A 16,840-nucleotide genomic window follows, 5' to 3' on the forward strand; every position below is an offset into this window, starting at 1 on the left:
CTTTTGGATGGAGGGTTCTGTGTGTATCTGTCCAGTCCATCTAAGTAACGGGTTGTCTGAGGCCGATGTTTCCTTTGTGATCTTCTGTCTGGATGATGTATCATTGAAAGAAGTGTGCGGTATTAAATTTCCCTATGGTATTGGTGCTGAATGCTTCTCTTAGGTTTGTTCATATATGCTCTACATATTTAGTTGTTCCACTGCTGGGTGGGTAAATGTTTATAAATGTTGCAGCATCTTACTGCATTGATTCCATTATCAGTTTGTAAGGCCCTTCATTGGCCCTTGTTACAGTGTTTGGATTTTTTCTTTTTCTCCTCCATTGGACTGAAAATCAGAAGATCATCTGTTAGCTCTGTAGCCATGAACAAAGCACACCCCTGCTCTAAGTCTGGTTTTCTTTTTTTTTTTCCCTCTATAAATAAACAAAATAAATTCTTCTCCCAGGACCATATCCTAACTCCAATAAGAGAGTGTGTATAAAAGTGCTTTGTAAACTAGGAGATACTGCCCAATTATGAAATGATTATGCAACCACCAAATGTTCAGGATAAGATTTTTTAAGACATTTATTTATTGAAGAGACAGAAAGAGAGTGCTTGCACTAGCATATGCTAGAGAGCGGAGGGTCAGAAGAAGAGAGGGAATCCTCCAGCAGTGTCCCCACTGAGTTTGGAGCCTGGTGCGGGGCTCTCTCCCAGGAGTTAGGATCTTGATTTGAGCCAAAATCAAGAGTCAGCTGCTTAACTGACCGTGCCACCCAGTTACCCCCAGAATAAGATTTTTTAAAACTTTTTTTTGAGGGATTACTCTCATAGTTATTATTCTAAGTGACCTCTATCTCATTGAATTCTAAAAACTATTCTTGAAAATAGAAGCTATTCTAAAAGCAAATATTCATAATATCCTCAGAGGTGGGGAAACAGGCAGAAAAGAGGTTAAGTAGGGGCACCGGGGTGGTTTAGTCATTGAAGCTTCTGCCTTTGACTCAGGACATAATCCCAGGTTCCTGGGATCGAACCCCAGGTCAGGCTCCCTGCTCAGTGGGGAGTCTTCTTTTCCCTCTTCCTCTGTCCCTCCCCCTGCTTATTTCCCCCCTTCTCTGTCTCTCAAATAAATAATTAAATTAAAAAGGCAAGTTACTTGCTCAGTGTCATGATAAATAGTAGAACTAGATACAGTCCTGAGTGTGTGACCCTGAAGAATGTGTTGTTTCATTTTTATATTTACCAAAAAATACCTAGCCCTCAAAATACCATAGATTACTTTCCCCTTTGTCCATATATTGAGTATCGGAAGATGCTACAATTCCAGGACCCTGGCTGGCTGGGTTGGTGGAGTGTGAGACTCTTTGATCTCCGGGTTATGAGTTTGAGCCATGTTGGGGTACAGATTAGTTAATTGGAAAAAAAATGATACTATATTTGGGTTTGTTTTCTTTTTTCCTTTTGACCCCTTCATCCATTTCTCCCACCTCCAACCCCAAACTTCTGCCACCCCTCATCTGTTCTGTCTGTGAGCTCACATTTCTGTTTTTGTTTTGTTTGTTTTAAGGTTCTACATGTAAGTGATTTTTAGTATATTTTCTTTCTGTCTGGCCTGTTTTACTTAGCATAATGCCTTCAAGGGCCGTGTTGTAAAAAGAAAGATTTCATCCTTTATTATGGCTGAGTAGGATTCCAGTGTGTTTATTGACCACAGTTTCTTTATTCATTCACCCACTGATGGCATTTAGGTTGTTTCTTTATTTTCACTGTTGTAAATAATCCTGCAGTGTACACAGGGGTGAATATACCTTTGTGAGTTAGTGTTTTCATTTCCTTCCAATAAATACTCAGAAAGGGAATTGCTGGCTCCTTTGGTTGTTCTATTTCTCATTTTTTTTGAGGAACTTCTGTACTGTTTTCCATATGGTGCACTAGAGTTTTCCTCTACTCCACATCTTCACCAAAACTTGCTATTCTTGTGTTTTTGATAATGGCCCTTCTGACAGGTGTGAAGTGGTGCCTCATTCTGGTTTGATTTGCATTTCCCTGATGATTAATGATGTTGAGCATCTTTTCATGTTCGTGTAGACCATCTGTTTGTCTTCTTTAGGAAAATGTCTGTTTGGATCTGCTCCTGATACACTAGATTACTTGTGGTGGTTTTTTTGTTGTTTTTGGTGCTTTTGTGTGTTTTGTTTTGTTTTGTTTTGCTGTTGAGTTCCATGAGTTCTTTATATTTTGAATATTAACCACTTACAGGATAAGTAATTTACAAATGTTTTACCTTAGGTTACCATTTTATTTTGTTGATGGTTTCCTTTGTTGTTTGGACGTTTTATAGTTAGATGTAGGCCCACACTTTGCTTCTTTGTTTGTTTTTACTTTGGTATCAGCTTAAAAGCACCACTACCAAGATCTTTGGTCAAGGACCTTTCCAAACCCTGTGTTTTCTGCTACAAGTTTTATACTTCCAGGACTTATATTCCATTGTTAGACCCATTTTGAGTTAATTTTTGTGTATGGTTTAAGAGATGGTGCAGTTTTTTTCTTTTGCATGTGGTTCTCCAGTGTTCCCAGCACCATTGATGAAGGAGACGGTTTTTCCCCCTTGTTTATTCTTGGCTCCTTTGTCATAAAGTCCTGGACCATAGATGTGTGTGTTTACTTCTGGGCTCTCTCCTGTATTCTGGTGATGTGTGTGTCTGTTGTTATGACAATGCTAGATTGTTTTGATTACTCTAGCTTTGTCATTAGTCTGAAATGAGGAAGTGTAATGCCTTTAGTGTGGTTTTTCTTTCTCTAGATTACTCTGGTATTCAGAGTCTTTTGTGGCATCATACAAATTTTTAGATCCTTTGTTCTCTTTCTGTGAAAAATGTCCTTAGAATTTGGACAGGAATTGCAATGAAACTGTAGATGGTTTAGGGATGTATGGATATTTTACCATTATTAATTCTTCTCACCCATGAATATGCGGTGTCTTTCAGTTTATGTGTGTTGCCTTCAGTTTCTTTCTTTACCATCTTGTCCTTTTCATCATACAAGATTCTACCTCTTGGTGAAGTATATTCCTGGGTATTTTATTCTTTTTGATGCAACTTCAGGTGGGATGATCTTCCTAATTTATTTTCTGATGATTCGTTATTAGCGTATAGAAACACAGCAGGTTTTGGGGTAGTGATATTGTATCCTGTCCCTTTACTGAATTTAGTCATAGTTTGAACAATTTTAAACTGGCTTCTTTGAGGTTTTCCTTATATTCTATATCATCTGCAAATAGTGACCGTTTTACTTCTTTCTTTCCAGTTTTGATGCCTTCTGATTATCTTCTTGCATAATTGTCTTGCCTTGGATTTTCAATATTGTGTTCAGCAAAAGTGGCAAGGAAAGATTGGCAATGTTTCTAACTTAGGCGATCTTAGAGGAAATAGAAACAGCTAAAACTTTTCACTATCAGATGTGACGTAATCTGTGTGGTTGTCATATATGGCATTTTTAAAAAAGATTTTATTTTTTTATTTGACAGAGAGAGAGATCACAAGTAGGCAGAGAGAGGAGGAAACAGGCTCCCTGCTGAGCAGAGAGCCTGATGTGGGGCTCAATCCCAGGACCCTGGGTTAATGACCTGAGCTTAAGGCAGAGGCTTTAACCCATTGAGCCACCCAGGCGACCCATATATGGCCTTTTCGGTGTTGAGGTATGTTCCTGGTCTATGCAGTCTTTTGAGAATTTTGATTGCAAATGGATATTAAAGTTTGTCAAATGTTTCCCTGCATCGCAAGATGATCACATCATTTTTATTCTTTATTTTGTTAATGTGCTGTATCACTTTGACCGATGTGCACCTGTAAACCATCATTGCATTCCTGCAAAATCCCACTTGATCATAATATGTGATCCTCTCAACATATTGGTAAACTTGGGTTGCTAGTATTTTGTTGAACATTTTTGCATCTATGGTCATCAGGGATATTGGACTGTAAGATTCTTTTCTTGGGGTGTCCTCGTTTATTTTTGTATTAGGGTAATGTTGCCTCAGCAAGTGATTTTAGAAGCTTTCTCTTCTGTTTTTTTGGAAAAGTGGGCAAAGGACTGGTATGAATCCTTCCCTAAATGGTAGAATTTACCACGAAAGGCATCTGCTTCTGGAACTTGGTTTTTTGGGAGGTTTTAAATTGCTGATATGATGAGTACTGGTGTTTTATGTAAGTACTGAATCACTAAATATGAAACTGTTTCCACATCTTGGTGGTGGGATGGATGAAGGGGAATGAGAGTCATAGGGGCCCAGCACTCAGAGGCTCCATCTGCTACTGTGGCTGTGCCATTCCTTTCAGGTGCTGGCAGAGGATGAAGGACATGGTGGAAGCATGGCAGAGTGGTGGTGGCGGGGTGGCAGGAATGTGGGGTCCAAGGGGGAGATGAGAATGATGCGTGGCCCTCCTGTCTCACCCACAGGGTATCAGATCGCCTACTGCCTGGTCAACAGCAACTCCAGCACGTTCACCACAATGGAGATGGGTGCCATGGTGAGGCAATTCATGGCCACTGAGCTGGCCCCAGAGTCAGCATACATCTTCAGGCTGATGACCAAGGTGATGCAGGGCTGGGGGAGCCCCTAGGGCCACCGTCATCACCACTGAGAAGCAAGGTAAGGCCAGAAAGCCAGGTCCACTGTCCTGGTGACACAGGGAGGACAGCTGGGCCCAATCGGTAGCCACAAACTTTCTGGGTCCATGGCTTCCTGGGGCGGGCTTGCAGGGTAGTGTATCTGCACAGCCCGATATTTACCAGACAGCCAGGAATGTCCTTGGAGAAGAGGTTGTGTAACTGGATCAGGGTGGCTGTGAGTCATCATGTTGGAGGGAGGCTCCCTAAAGCCAGGTGCTTTTCCTCTGATGTTCAAAACCACATGACTAGCTGAGCCGGGTGTTCCAAAACATGTTTCCTACCAAACAGTCCTAGGGAGATGAGTCTTCATGGATGCCACTTCTATTCCAATCACTGGTGAGGTGCTTATGTTCATTGTCTTGGTTTCTCCTTACCAAATCCTGGGAGACGTAGTGTTGTGAGGCCCGGTTCTACAGAAGACGTGGGGCACAGATAGATTCAGTCATTCACCAGGGACACAGGTATTGAGGCAGTGATGTGGACACCCTCCACAGACACTGGGCTCCCTGTTCCCACAGCAATCTGCTGTGGGTTCCCATCTCAGTGAGCCCCTGATGTGCCCTCCAGCCTCATCCTGGGATCTGCCTCAGGGGGTTCCCTTCCCAGGGACACCCCAACTACTCTAGGCCCTTTTTATGCCACCTGACCTTGGAGGGACCACAGGAATTCCAGCTTAGTCTGAGTCAGAACAGAGCAGGGGCGATCTGGAATGCAGAGCAGGCACTGAACACCCACTCTGAGGCTGCAAGGAGCCTGGGTGGCTTTCAGGGCAGCATGTTGCCTGCCAGTTTCTGTGCTACAACCAGCCCACATGCATAGTTCCTTAGAGTTCTGGCTTCAGAATATGTGGCTCAGGGACTGCATCCCTGTTCTCTCCACATCCAGGGAGCAGGCTGTGCTTTGGCCCTGCTCAGGTCACAGTGTAGCACACGGGTAGTAGCTTGACTTGGCCTATCCCAGGAGTGGTGTTGTGGGGAACATATGGCTCATTTACCTCCTATGCTCTTGAACAGAGAGCTCCATCCATGCCCCAGAGGTAACTCTCTGGACTTTGGAGCAAAATCAAAACAACAAAATGAAAGGATCCAGGATATATTTGGGCCCATTTACCTGCAGAGGTACTCATGGTCTGTGGCTTGCTCATCAATGTCAGAGCAGGGCTCCTACTGGAGCACAGGTAGGCTGACAACCAGGCCTGCTGCAGGGTATCTGGAAATGTTGCTGCCCTGGGAGAAACACATTTGCTCACTACTCAAGTGTAATTTGTCCTGTTGTGCTGAATCCTCTGACCCACCTGCGTACAATGAGAAGCTGAGTGAAATGCAGTGCCTGGAGTGTAGATTGTGTTGGTTTCTCTATACATCTGTCCCTAGGGGTTATTGGACGGTGGGGAGGGTCTTGGGGGGAGGTATTTGGGGCTGACAGGTATTTGTGCCTTTTTTCAGAGGTGCCCCCTGCGGTTGAGCAGGAAGGCATGGACTGCAGTCCTATTTGGCACCTAGGTCCACATTGGTCACCATGGTGGTTGGGTTGAGGGGAACTCAGGGCCAGCAGTCTGGAGTCTGTGGCTCCTCAACTGCCTGTTGACTACCTGCACCCAGGGCTCGGGACACCAGAGCAGAGCCAGAGTAACAGGGCCCAGGCAGATGCTCATAGGAAAGGACCTGAGCCAGGGAGGGAGGCAGGCAGGCCCAGGCAGCCGCATCAGCCAGCCAGGTCGCCGGGGGGGCTGAAGCCCGGCTCTGTGCTCTGTGCCACATTGGACGGCTGGCATGTCTCAGGGCAAAAAGCACACAGTGGGAAGTCTGCCATCACCACACCCCTGAAGTAGATGGTGTGGTGTGGAGTACACTCAGGCACCTGGGTGTGGTGGGTGTGTCTCCTCATCCAGTCTCCTTTCGAATGCCTAGGTCAGCACCTGGGCTTTGGACGGAGGGCAGCTAGCTAGGGTGTGGGAGTTCTTTCTGAGGATGCTGGCAGGTAGAATGCTGCCCCGTGGCTGGGGTGGACAGTGGGGGTGGAGACCAAAATAGCTAGCTAAGCGCTAAGGCTGAGGCTCTGTGCAAGGGGATTCTTGGAAGTGCCACAGAAGAAGAACCCCATCTATATGTCCCTGCAGCTCTGCTCCCCTTGCACAAACCTTGGATGGGTGCAAGGAGGTAGAAAGGGTGGGAAGGAGTATATTTGCTCCCTCCACCCGATGTGGGTTACCTTCTTCTGAAGAGATCCATCGAGGACATGGAACACAGAGGCCAAACGGCCTGGTGGACACCAGGAGAGTGTGTGCTGTGCAACTGGGGTAGAAAGGGCTAGACCTGCCTGACCATGGTGGATACAAAGGGGGCACTGAACAGTTCTGTGGGCCTCGGGCAAGGCGGTGGGCTGCAGGGCTTCGCCATCATCCAGGAAGCCTCTGTGAACACTGTTGCAAATCCTTTACAACCCCTCTGGTTTTATCCTTGGGAGAAAATTCTAGAAGCAGAACACTTAGCTCGGAAGACATGAGCGTGTTTGGCTTGGAGATACAGAAACTCATGGACACGCCATGCCCTGGGGACCAGGATGCAGGTCCTGTGACCTCTCTGCTTCCATGTTGATGTCTTGCCTTCTGTGTTTGGTGAAAATATATCTCATTAAGCATGTGTCCACAGGCCTTTCATCCCTACTCTGCCATTAAATGCCTGTGACTGTACCCGGTGATGTGTCTCGTGGGGTCTTAGTGTCCAATCATGAAAATCCTCAAACTCAACTGGGTATGGATTTGCAGAACTCATGGAAAAGCTGCATTCAAGCCAAACAAGAATTAATAAGGGGGGACTGAGTGAGTTGAGGAACATGAGTCTACCTTTGTGACTCTTGTTTGAAACATTGCTGGTTCTTTAATGTTTCTTCTTCCAGATTGCGGGAAAGTGTATCTGAAAATATCCATGATCTACAGAAATGTGATGAAATATTTCTGTGTGAACAAATGGGAGCATTTAACTTCTCTCCCTCCCTGAACCCTCCATCATTCACAAACTCTCAGGGAGAATTCTTTCTTCCAAGGTACTTAGGATTATTGGCATAAGTTCCGCACAAGTGCCTTTTTCTAGTAACAGGACACCGCTGGAAACATTGGTTATTTTACCAAGGGATTGATTGAAATGTCCTATTTGAGAGTAACGTGTATAGACTCAGATAATGACCAGATAATTTGCAGGAATTAAGAGTGACTTTGTGGAGCCCCTTGGCAATAGCGGCTTGACGCCTCGATGACACAGTGCCCAGGAGCCTTGCCAGATGAGTAGAGAATGTTACTTGTTGGCAGGTATAGGAACCTCAGGATATTAGGGGGAACTCAGGAAGAGGAATCCACCCAAATCGACAGGTATTGAAGTCAAGTCTGATGGGAGTATTGTGCTTGGCTTTGGCCTGGACACACTACTGAATGTTCACTCTAGAGTTTCCTCATGAAAAGTTCCAGCACAGCAGGGTTTCAAAATCTGTATAGAACGGTCCATCACTATGCATGCCAGGCTTAGTTAGAATAGATGCTAAGAAACCAAGTGTGTTTGCGGCTGCTTTCTTGCATCTAAGAAACCATCCTAAATCCATTGAAGTGAAATCCATCACCCATGTGGACTGGCACCCGCTGCCACCACCGCCAGGCATTTCTTTTTTTTTTTTATTATTGTTATTATTGTTATTTATTTATTTATTTATTTTTTGGGGGGGGTTGACAGTATATAACATTATTTGCATATTTATTATGTAGTGCTTAGTATTGTTTTTTCAGTAGCTTTTTAATTTTTTAATCATTTTTTTTGCTAACTTTTTTTTTTTATTTTCAGCATAACAGTATTCATTATTTTTGCACCACACCCAGTGCTCCATGCAATCTGTGCCCTCTCTAATACCCACCACCTGGTTCCCCCAACCTCCCATCCCCTGCCCCTTCAAAACCCTCAGATTGTTTTTCAGAGTCCATAGTCTATCATGGTTCACCTATTGGAAAGGGAGGTGAATCTTTTTTTTTTTTTAAGATTTTATTTATTTGACAAAGCAAGAGAGAGACCACAAGTAGGCAGAAAGGCAGGCAGAGAGAGAGGAAGAAGGCTCTCCGCTGAGCAGAGAGCCCAATGCGGGGCTCGATCCCAGGACCCTGAGATCATGACCTGAGCTGAAGGCAGAGGCTTAACCCAATGAGCCACCCAGGCACCCCCCGCCAGGCATTTCTGTGCCTCACAATGGAGCTTGTGAAGCTCTGAGTCTATTTAGTTCACAATCAGGTTTAGGGACCTCACTTTGGAGGCTGGCAGTGTTTTCTGATTGGGAAAATCCTATCAGAACTTACTCCAAATTGTCCCAGAATCCTCTAGAAGCTGGTTGTTGGAGGGTTTGCCCTTTGGGTCAGTAGCATAGTCTCTGGTTACAAGTGAAACAACTTCAATCTCCAGGGTATAGGTTACGTTCATATTGGGTGGTGATTAGTTGTTGTTTTTTTTTAGTTTCTTTTTTTTTTAGTTCCAGGGTCCATGAGAGGCATGTCTTAGAAAGAAAAGACCGGAGGCTCATTTCAGCCAAATAGAGTTGTGAAAAAAGAAAGGAAGCAAGACTAACAGAGTCACTCACGTACAGTAGAAAAGACATTGAGGAGGTAGAGTATATGCATATCTCCTATGGGAGTTCCATGTCATTGAAGTGACGGGGTAGATGAATGAGAACCATGTCCAAGGTGGAAGAGGATTCAAGGAGAAGTAAGCATCCCTAGGATGGTCATGCAAAATGCAGTTGAAATAGAGTTTCTGCAGATTTTCTATTTTGGTTCTGGGAGCAGCAGGAACTTTATTTTGACTCTTGTCACTAGTTGGTGATTGACCTCTGGGCCATCTCCTGGCCCACATCCTTCTGCTTGGGTCTGGCATAGATGTCATGGAAATCCTGGTAGCCAATTGACCATGCATGTATTATTTGAAGGTCTGCCAGCAGCAGTGCTAAGTATTTCACAAATTTCAGGATCCTTTGGTTTTGGTTTTGAGCTGGTGCTCTCTGCTGGAAGGGAGGAGCATGCTTTCAGTTTTGTGTGACATTGTGTCTTCCTGAGTGTGGGTCCTGGAACCTCAACTAAATGCTCTCCCTGTTTTTACAGGTGGTGCTTTGAGGCTCAGGTGACTTGGCCTCGTTGGCAGCATCCAATGCGTCTGGCCTCTGTCTCTTCAGTGCAGATTCAAGTGCAACATGTACAGGAGTGTGACCCCTGTCTTCTCCCTGGTGGATGTGCATCACAGTGGTAAGTTGTCTTGGTTCTGAACCTTCCACCTGGGTTGAAGTTCAGGCCTTGACTTGGGTGTCTTCTTTTGCTGGTTTCTGTCTTTCTTCTGGAGGGAAAGATACCCTCTTTTTGTCGATTAAATTGAAGATGCACCCTTAACCAGAATATCTAGAGTTTGTTCCTTGGGGGAAATTACTTAGTGGCACATATGGAGAAGGTTCTGCAAGTCTCTGCCCCAAGCAAAACATCTGAGCTACAGGTTGCTTCTGTTAGCAGAATCCTGAGTTATTGCAGGGTTATCTTATAAATAGACATTCACTCCAAAATAGTGTTTTCTGCCAACACATTCTTTTTAGGGCCAGTAAACTAGAGTAAAGAATATCGGGCATCTTTACAAATGGATCTCTAGTGGACGTGTTTGTTTTGTTTTTTTTTTTAAGAGGGGGAGGTGGGAGAGAGAGACGAGACACTGGGCAGGCTCCACACGCTTTGCAGAACATGACACAGGGCTTGATCTCACAACCCTGAGATAATCACCTCAGCCAAAATCAAGAGGGTCAGTAAGAAGGTCACTCACATAGAGTAGAGAAGACATGAGGAGGTAGAGTGTATGCACATCTCCTGTAGGAATTCCATATCACTGAAGATTCAGGGTAGATGAATGAGAACACATTTCTCATATGAAGATTCTAGGAGACGTAAGCATCGCTATGATGGTCATGTGAAATGCAGTTTTAATAGGATTTCTGCAAGTCTTCTGTTTGGTTCTGGGAGTAGCAGGAAGTTTATTTAGTCTCTTGTCACTAGTTGCCAGTGGTGATTGACCGCTGGCTCATCTCTTGTCCTACACGTGCCTCCTTTAGTCTGGCATAGACATCATGGAACTCCTGGTAGCCAAGTTTGGAAGGGGAGGTATGGAGGGAGAGAGAGACCCTTAAGCAGGCTCTACATGCTGTGCAGAGCATTACACATGGCAGGAGCTTGATCTGACAACCCTGATATCAGGACCTGAGCCAAATTCAAGAGTTGGTCCCTTAACTAAAAGAACCATACAGGCATTCCTGGATGTGCTTTGTGTTTATGGAAGGCAGCGTATGTACTCCCTTCTGTTCTATCATCTTCTAAATTGGGTACTATTTCCATATCAGCAGTGGTCTTACACCTTCTCAGGCCAAGAGATAAGTAGCTATTTTTGGTGGTGGAGAAAAGCAGTTGGCTACCAAATTCTCATAGAGGGGGAGGTAGCCCTCACTGCCTGACTCTGAACAGTAGAGTTTTATTCCTGTTCTGATACACACAGTTCTTCCAAAACAGCAAGTTTGGAAAAGATGAAATAAATTTGCAAACCCCTGGGTTGCAGAGTTGGTTAAGCATCTGCCTTTGGCTGAGGTCAGGATCCCTGGATCCTGGGGGATCAGGCCCTGCATTGGGCACCCTTCTCAATGTGAAGACTGCTTCCTCTCCCTCTTCCCTGCTGCCCAACCCAGACTGTTCTTGCTCCCTCTCTAGCTCTCTCACTCTCAAATAAGTAAAGAAAATAGAAATATTTCTAAGCATGTAATTAATTTGTAAATCCTTTCCAATTTATGAGGACAATATTAGTAGAACTACAGACATATGAGAGGTAGATCACAAACCATGTGTTTGTTGAATCTTATTGTCATTCATCCTTGCGATCTACATACATCGGTAGATTAATGTTTTTGTGAACATACGTCAATCACCTTGTGTTCTAAGATTCTGAGTTAACCCTCCAATTTATGTTCTCATGGATCACAGGCAGTGTATTTATGTGTCAAACTTCCTACTGAGAGACAGTACAGTGTCAGTTGTGAGAGCTAGTAAAGGAAAGTCTCCCATTCTTACTTGGCACAGTGCTCACCATTGTGAGACCCCACCTGTTCGGTCATACTGGCCTTTATGCAAGTACTGATGAATCAGAGAAGATGTGCTTTATTGCTAGCTATTGGTTACTGGAATAGTGCATTCAACATCCCCCAGAACGTGACCCATTTGTATGTGTTTGCAGAGAAAAATTGTCAGTGTCTGAGTTTGTATCTCAGTGTCCCCCTAAGAAATTCCCTGGGAAGTATTTGCCCAGTGATTTTCTGATGTGAGTGTCCGGGGAAGAATTCCCCCCTGTTGCACTGGGATCAGTGTTTCCTAAGTGTGAGGGTGTCGTTGCTGGCTAAGGAAGAAGGGATACCTGAGAACATTCCTTTCCTCATCACACTGGGAGGATTTTCTTGTGTCCAAATTCTCCCAGGTCCTTCATGTGTTGGCTTCGTGAGGAATGGGATTCCCACATGGATTTCATCGGCATCCAGCAGCAGCGATGATGCAGGATGTCCCAGGAGGTCCCTGCACCTTCGCTCCTGTGTGAGGGATGACACGCACTCTGAGATTGTAGCAGGACCTCAGGCCAGAGCACCAGCTGAAGCTTCTGCCACCAAGATACAGAGCTAGTGGTTCTCCCCATGTGAGTTCTCTGGTGTTGGGAAAGGGACCACTTCTGCCAGAAGGGTCTGCCTCAGTGTTCACAGCCACGGGGTTTGTACAGTGTGATTTTTGTGGTGGTGAGAAGGTGGGTGCTCTGGGTAAAGGCGGGACCCCAGTGATGACAGACAGGTTTCTCTGCTCTGAGTTGTCTGGTGTATCCAAATGTGAGAGCTGTATCTAACGGCTCTTCACGTTGACCACATTTGTCGGGGTTCCCGCCAGTGTGGATCCCCAGATGTTGGCTAAGGGTGTGGCTGGACTAAATGCTTTCCCTTGAAGATGGCCTTCAACCAGTTTCTTGTCCGTGGGAATGTGCCCATAGCCTCGAAGGGATGCATGTTGCTGCGAGCACTTGTGCAACAATCCTACCACATGGCTTCTACCCCGTGTGAGGTCCTGGGCATGAATAAGAGCAGAGCTCTCTGAATGAAAGCATCTCCAACCTTCGTTACATCCCTAAGGTGTCACTCCGGTGGTTTTGCTGTGTACAGAGGTGAGCATTGCCCTGGAATTTTTTCCCCCATGAGTATCATGTCTACTTTCCTCGGAAGGGTGAGTTCTGTCATGTCTCCTGAGGTTAGAGCCCCGACCAAAGGTTCTCCCACACTGGGGAGATGTGTGTGGCGCGATCCAGGATGAACGAGCTCTGATGTCCCTGGCACGAGGGACACATGGCTGAAGGCTTCCACATTGTCAGTAAATACAATACTTGTCTTCCCAGGACACAACACCCATGGAGTGAGGTGAGGGACATGAGAAATCTCCCTCCTGTGCCCCAGCATTGGCCGGGTTCCTGTGCAGTGTGAACCCTCTGCTAATGGCCAGAACAGGAGGGGCTGTGGAAGGATTGCTCACTCATGTTCCTCCCTTTCTGACCCAAGGTATGAATTCCAGTCCCTTCCTTCAGGAATAGTCTCTGCATGCCACTTGTAGTCAGGTGAGGGTTACTTTCCTGAATTCAGATAGATCATTCTACATGGTAGCCTCACACCCATGTCAACTTCTGATTAAATTTTAGATGTTTAAGTTTCATTGACTATATCGGTGAGTTGTGTTGAAGCCAGTGACTTTTACAGACACTCAGGTGATGGCTTGACTCGAGGCCCCTTTCAGCTGAGAAATGAAACTCTTCAGATTTCTGGTGGGACAACGCATATGCTCAGTGTCTTGTAAGACAGGAGATTGTGGTGAATGCATAGCATACCCCATGTCCAGCTGTAGTGTGGAAGGCCAAGGTTCATTACTGTGAACTTACCATTGACTTGCAGAGAAGCAGACCTTTGAGGTGCACCTGTGTGGATATCACTTTATGATAGGGAACATATTGCTGTGAGCTCTTGGGTCTATTACACAAAGAATGAGTCACGAACACTACATGAAAAGGACTGAAGTGCTGTATGGGGACTAACAGAACAGAACAAAAGAAAGAAAGATGGGGAGGGAGGGAGGAATACAAAGAACAAAAAGATAATGAAGGGAAGGAAGGAAAGAAGCAAGGGAGGGGAGGGAAGGTTTGAAAAAAGGGAGAAGAGAAACTGGTAGAAAGGCATTAGGGGAATGAAAAATTTTGAAAGTTGTGAGACAAACATGTGAGAGTTAAGATTTGAGCTTGATGACAAAGGAAAGAAATGGAGTCTTCTACTCAGGAGCAGAAACATGTTATAGGGTATTGATGATTAGAACCTATTGACCAGATAAACATGTGAGAAAAAGAAAGTGAGGATGGGATGCTGGGGAGATTAAGATGGGCAAACTCAAGAATGTCAAGGACTGAAAGAGGTGCCGTGTGACAGTTTCAGCCCAAGAATCACAGAAGTGTCCTGTCCTTAGAGGACACAGAATGTGCAGTGGGTTAGGTGGATGGAGATGGAAGAATTGACAGAAATGGGACAGTGTTGCAGGGTTGTTTCCACAGGAGCCTTAGAAGAGACAGGACTGATGTAGGAAAGATGTTAGAGTTCAAGGCTGATGGTCAAGAAAGAAGTCTTGAGATGGCTTTGCTGGCAAAAGGTGATTTTTATTAAAGTAAAGGTACACGACCTGTGTGTAGAATGGGTTGCTATGCTGGGTTTTGATGGGAGGCTGACTCTCTAGGATGGCATTGGTAGAGGTCAGGCAAAAGGGAGGTTTTGCAAGAACATTGCAGTAGGACAGAGGACACACAGGAAACCAGAGGCTTTGCTCTTCTCAAGGTGGTTTTTTCCTTCTAGGAAGGCATTAATAGAAAGATTGTTGGGAGCTTCCTGGGGGAATGTTACTTTCCTCCTCTCACAAGTCCTTCTCAAGGAACTGCAGGTTTGAATAGAAATTCCATTTTATTGACATTTCCTTCTGCCTCAGCCTCCCTCAGTGTTATGGAGGGGAGGGAGATGATAGGGCTTCAGGAAACGTAGTTACAGGTCTCTGGATGGTAGCTAGCCTCTTGTTAAGCAAGCCTCTTCCAGGAGAATCACGAGGACATTTGTAAACTGAGGGAGACTCAGGTCTTGCAGGGTTTTTATCTCTATTTGTGGAGAATCTGTTTTTTCCTTTCCTTAGATTCAGGGCAGTCAGAGCACCTGAGGAATGTCACCCGTATCACAGGTTGGGGGGTGTTGTGGCATGCCAGCTCCTGCTTGGTGCTCAGCTAGCCTTCTCCTCCCTCCTCGTGTGCCCCTGAACAGTTTAGACCCTTCCGTGGTTAAGGTTGTCGAAAGAGGACAGTCTCATCTTCTGTAACTTCTTCCTGCTGATTAGGGGTGTAGAGCTGTCCCTACTTGTGGGTCATTCCTGGTCACCAGGGGGGCCTTTCTGTGTCTGAGTTGTGAAATGAAGAGGCTGCTGAGTGCAGGGGAGAACTAGTGACTGGATCTTCCTGAGTGGAAAGGACCATCTGTCCTCTGGAAGTTACTGCAGTGAAAGGTTCCTGGCACCATCTGCAGAGATGGGGCAGGGGGGAGAGAAACAACACAACAGGGTTAGAAGAAGAAATAGGAGAATCCCCATGAAGAGTCCTTTGATAGTGGGTGAGATCCCTCCCCCAGGCCAAGAGTTGAGCCAATCCTTAAAAAGAGGGATACTTGGAAGTGCGGTTTTGAGCAGTGGTATCTGTTAGGAACCCAGAAATCTCTTAGTGATCGTGGGGATTGTACGCACAGCATTGTGTCTTTCGATTGGCACAGTCTCCACCTTGTGAAGCAGTTACAACATCTGAAGCCTTTGTGTTTTGTAGAACTGCTTTATGCGTTGGGATCATTCCTGTATTTCATTGAGAAATCCTGTTCGGGGTGACATGTAGGGCCTTGACTGTGTACTCAGTAAGGACATCCCTATGCCACACAACATCCTCCATTCCCCAATAGGGGCAAAGATGGATGCTAGATGGCCACGTCAATGGAACAGAGCACACGTGCACTGTTGCTTGAAGTGGGGAAGGTCGGCTGGGTCGGTGATGGTTTTCATAATGCGCCCATGCATCTAGGCCCACCCCAAGTGTCCAGTGGCCTCTGGAGCTTGGGGATGCCATGGGCACAGGTTAGAGCTTCATGGCCATTGGGTCTCAGCTAGGGGCCCTTATCTAATCCTGAGTCTCCTTGAACTGCAGTCAGGCTTTCAAACCTCGTCAGGTTTTGAGGGCCATTCTTGGAACGTGCAATCATTTCAGGCCCATGTTGGGTTGGCGGGTTACATCTTAGGAAGAAGAGCCTTTTCTGTAAGTTGCTTCATAGGTGTAGAGGACAAGGAAGGCCTGTTGGCATCAGGATAAATACTTGTAAGATTTTTGCCAATTACAACCAACAGTTGGGCACTAGGATCTCTGCTTTTGGGGCAGACATGTTTGATGACAGGATTTGGGCTCAGCAGTCTCAGTTCGACTGATGACAGCATACCTGGCTTTTCTTAGCCCCTTTCCATGAAACTGTTGCCATTGCTAAAGTACCTGTCCTCTGCATTTTCTTAGGGGCATCTTAGGTCTGGTCGACTTAAGAACCTTTCAAGAGTTACGAGCCATGGGTGTAGAGTGGTCAGGTCCAGGCCTAAGTGTTGCTGGGTTTAAATTTGGGCTGGTTTCAATATTATCAAAGCCATCTATGAAAAACCCACGGCAAATATCATTCTCAATGGAGAAAAACTGAAAGCTTTTCCGCTAAGGTCAGGAACACGGCAGGGATGTCCGTTATCACCACTGCTATTCAACATAGTACTAGAAGTCCTGGCCTCAGCAATCAGACAACAAAAGGAAATTAAAGGCATCCAAATCAGCAAAGAAGAAGTCAAACTATCACTCTTTGCAGATGATATGATACTATATGTGGAAAACCCAAAAGACTCCACTCCAAAACTGCTAGAACTTGTACAGGAATTCAGTAAAGTGTCAGGATATAAAATCAATGCACAGAAATCAGTTGCATTTCTCTACACCAACAACAAGACAGAAGAAAGAGAAATTAAG

General features: G+C 45.4%; 1 long non-coding RNA gene across 2 annotated transcripts in view; it reads left to right on the forward strand.

The window, feature by feature from the left end:
• Positions 1–4,455: 4,455 nt before the first annotated feature.
• Positions 4,456–16,840, forward strand: part of LOC111156617 — a 61,269-nt gene continuing 48,884 nt past the window's right edge. For both annotated transcript variants that reach the window (XR_002641232.1, XR_002641233.1), the window contains exons 1-2: positions 4,456–4,638; positions 9,787–9,927. This is a non-coding gene — a long non-coding RNA (uncharacterized LOC111156617). The remainder of the gene's footprint in view (positions 4,639–9,786; positions 9,928–16,840) is intronic.

This window comes from Enhydra lutris, unplaced genomic scaffold (assembly GCF_002288905.1).
Source record: "Enhydra lutris kenyoni isolate GAN:26980312 unplaced genomic scaffold, ASM228890v2 scaffoldscaffold47, whole genome shotgun sequence".
Lineage (NCBI taxonomy): Eukaryota > Metazoa > Chordata > Mammalia > Carnivora > Mustelidae > Enhydra > Enhydra lutris.